The following is a 4,173-nucleotide window of genomic DNA, read 5'->3' as shown; positions in this document are numbered from 1 at the left end:
CACGCCGATCGTACAAAAGCGCAGAGTAATGGGGCCAGAACAAACTAACGCGTGTAGAACCCAAGTCAAGGAACTCCTTGACGCAGGCATCGTACGCGTTAGTAGATATCAAACTTGGGTTGCAAATCCCGTTATGGTACCGAAGAATGACAAACAATGGCGCATGTGCATAGATTTCAAGGATTTGAACAAAGCATGCCCCAAAGATTGTTATCCGTTACCTGAAATTGATCTTAAGGTGGATTCGTTGGCACCATTCCGCCTTAAATGCTTCCTGGACGCGTATAAGGGGTACCATCAAATCCACATGGCCGTTGATGATCAGGATAAAACCGCTTTTCGGACGCCCGATGGCACATTTTGTTATCAAATGATGCCATTCGGACTTAAGAATGCCGGGTCCACATACCAACGCCTGATGGACAAAGAGTTTCATTCCCAAATTGGGAGGAACTTGGTAGTCTACATGGATGACTTGGTCATCAAAAGCCCTGACCCAGAAGCGATGTTGAAAGACATCGAAGAAACTTTCAACACGCTCAGGAAAATAAACATGAAGCTCAACCCGAGCAAGTGTGCCTTTGGAATGGAAGAAGGGAAGTTCTTGGGGGTCATCGTCACTAAAGATGGCTTCAGAGCGAACCCTGAAAAGGTCGAAGCCATTATCAAAATGGAATCACCTACTACCATCAAACAGGCTCAGACACTGAATGGACGACTAGTGGCACTTAATCGCTTTTTGGCAAACCACGCGGATAAGTCGTTTCCATTCGTGTCAACATTGAGAAATTGTTTAAAGAAAACGCACTTCCGCTGGACACCAGAAGCGGAAGCAGCTTTTCAGGAGATTCGGTCACGCTTGATCGAACTCCCAACGCTGACAGCACCAAAAGCGGGAGAGGAATTAATCCTATACCTTTCCGCAACTGATAGAGCAACCGGGGCAGTCCTGCTAGTAGAACGAAAAGGCATCCAGATGCCAATCTACTATGTTAGCCGTGTCCTAACAGACGTAGAAACCCGGTACTCTACCCTAGAAAAATTAGTCTTAGCACTAATACACGCTTCACGCAGGCTAAGACGATATTTCCAGGGTCACCCAATCACCATTCTCTCAAACTTCAAACTTGCAAACGTTCTAGGCAAACCCGAGTTATCGGGACGCCTAGCCAAATGGGCAATTGAGTTGGGGGAATACGCGATAAAGTATAAGCCAAGACCAGCCATAAAAGGCCAGGTTCTGGCCGACTTTATTGCAGAAGTGCCTGCGTCACGGGAAAAAGAGTGCCAGGAAGAGGCTCAACCCTCTCCAGCACAAGACATCAATGATGTCTGGCGACTCTACACTGATGGAGCAGCCAGTAACGAGGGTTCAGGCGCAGGGCTAAAGCTAACCAACCCAGCATGCCAAGAATACACTTACGCTATTCGACTGGATTTTCCAAGTACGAATAACGAAGCCGAGTATGAAGCATTCCTGGCTGGGCTGAGAATTGCGCGTAAGATGGGAGTGAAAAACTTGGAAGCCCACGTGGATTCCATGTTAGTAGCCAATCAAATCAACGGGACGTACACGGCCGTGAACGACACAATGGCCCTGTACCTCGCACAAGCAAAATCACTTATGCGCGATTTCAATGACTGCAAAGTCATACACGTCAAGCGAAGTGAAAACAAATCTGCGGATGCGTTAAGCAAGCTTGCATCATTAGCCTTCACCCACTTAGGAAAGGATATCCGCATTGAACTCCTCGAGACACCATCGGTCCCGCACAAGGAAATTTGTGTCATCCAAACAGGCACGGAAACGTGGATGACACCAATAATAAAATACCTTGCGACAGGTACACTACCGGAGTCCAAAACACAGGCAAGAAAACTACGCTGTAAAGCACTGAATTATCAACTCATCGATGACATCCTTTACAGACGTAACTTTCTTGGCCCACTCTTAAGATGCGTGGACAACCAAGATGCTGACTACCTCCTAAGGGAAGTACACGAAGGCATCTGTGGAGTACACGCAGGTCCCCGCGCTGTTGTAGCCAAGCTAAACAACGCGGGATACTTTTGGCCGGGGATGCATACGGATGCACTGGCATACATCAGAAAATGCAGGTCTTGCCAGCTTTACGCACCCAACACGCACCGCCCGAAGAATGAACTTGTTCCAGTCACTTCTTCATGGCCATTTCAGAAGTGGGCCATCGATGTGACAGGCCCATTTCCTACAGCAGCAGGAAATGTTCAGTTCCTAGTGGTAGCCATCGACTACTTCACCAAGTGGATAGAAGCAAAACCTTTAGCCCAAACAACCGCGAAACATATCAAAAAATTTATTTGGGAATTTATTATTTGTCGTTTTGGACTTCCACAGAATTTGGTGAGCGATAACGGCACCAACTTTGCTGACAAGAAGCTACAACAGTGGCTGAAAGAACTTCAAATCACCCACACCTTTACCTCAGTGGCACACCCGCAAGGTAATGGTGAGGTGGAAAGAGCAAATAAGAGCATCGTCGAAGGCATAAAGAAAAGACTATTGGAACACAGATCCGGCTGGGTGGACGAGCTTCCGCACGTCCTTTGGGCAAACAGAACGCTGAAGAAGGACAGTACGGGAGAAACCCCGTTCAGCCTCACTTATGGCACTGAAGCCATGGTCCCGGTCGAAATTGGTTTACCCTCACCAAGGGTCTTGATTCAGCCAGAAGACAATGATGCGGAAAGACGGTTGGATCTTATGCTAACCGAGGAACGCAGAGACTTAGCCGCAGTGCGTGAAGAGAACTACAAGCGACAAATGCAAAAGTACTACAACACGCGGGTAAAACTCTGCAACTTCAATATAGGAGACTACATACTGCGTAACAACGAGGCTTCGAACCAAGAACGCCCGGGAAAGCTGGCCCCGGTCTGGGAAGGGCCATACATTATCAAAGAAGTCCTGGGAAAGGGCGCATACCGGCTCGAAAGGCTCGATGGCACTCCCATCCCAAGAACATGGAATGGAGCTCAATTACGCAAATGTTATATGTAGATCATTTCCAAACTTGTAAAGAAAAGGCCTAGAGCCACTTCTAATGGAAATGATTCTCCTTTCATAATGTGTTGATAACTTTACCTTTATACTTATGAACTTCCCACACTGGTGCCGGTATTCACCGCATAAATGGGGAAGAAGTAAGTCGTTACGTGTGGAAGGCGGCAAAACCCGCATAAACACAACGCTAAAAATAAGGAAAACCTACACGCAGGTCAGATGTAAGTAAAGTTTAGCCATCCTTGTAAGTGCAAGTGACGGTCTTACCCGCACAATCACGAACAAGGAAGCAAAACTTCAACCTATCATCTACCACGTTCAAAGGTTATCCTAAAAAAGGATGAGGAAAACCTACACGCAGGTCAGATATGGGTAAAGTTTAGCCATCCTACTAAGTGCAAGTGACGGTCCTACCCGCACAATCACGAAAGAGGAAGCAAAACTTCACACCTATTATCTACCACGTTTAAAGGTTAACTTATTCTAAAACACTTGGAAAATTGCTAATTTAAACTAAAGTATGCAAGTCATATAACGTTTATAAAGCAAGGAATCCAATGAAAGAAGCGGTCTTAGCCGCACAAAGATTTATATTTCATAAATATTCGTTACAAGAATGGCCGGGTAACTACCCGCCTACAAGAAAGTAAATCTATACAAACTAAATCTATCCTAGCAGCGGGAAGGGATCTTCAGGATCAGGCTTCAGGGCCACTTCCACTTGGACCAGCGCCGTCAGTAGAGCGTGGCAGTTCAAGGAAAGCCTTAAGGATAGCTAGCCCATCATCAGCAGCAACAACTTCATTCACCTTCTCCACCACCGGATGCGGGAAGGAAGCATACTGGTTCACTGCTTGGTCGTAAATAGCTTCAGTATCCACATTATACAAAGGGAAGTTGGAAGGCGGGACGCCTTTCTCAACGAACCCTAGACCAAGCAGGAAGCCGGCCCGTTCCCCATCCTCGTGAGAAGCGTTGAGGGCTGCGCTCATAGCATCGTCGTAAGATGTCTCTGAGAAGACCCGATGCACAACCTACAAAAGAAAATATACAAGTGTCAACACCCTTTTTATTTACAAAGAAAAGCGTAAAGACATGAAAGCTTACCTGAGACAACGCTTCTCGAAGAA

The sequence above is a fragment of the Bidens hawaiensis genome, unplaced genomic scaffold, assembly GCF_021521415.1.
Source record: "Bidens hawaiensis isolate Kalapana, Puna unplaced genomic scaffold, B.hawaiensis_p1.1 tig00064623_1, whole genome shotgun sequence".
Taxonomy (NCBI): Eukaryota; Viridiplantae; Streptophyta; class Magnoliopsida; order Asterales; family Asteraceae; genus Bidens; species Bidens hawaiensis.
The sequence above is the reverse complement of the archived record's forward strand: the minus strand, read 5'-3'. Positions refer to the sequence as shown.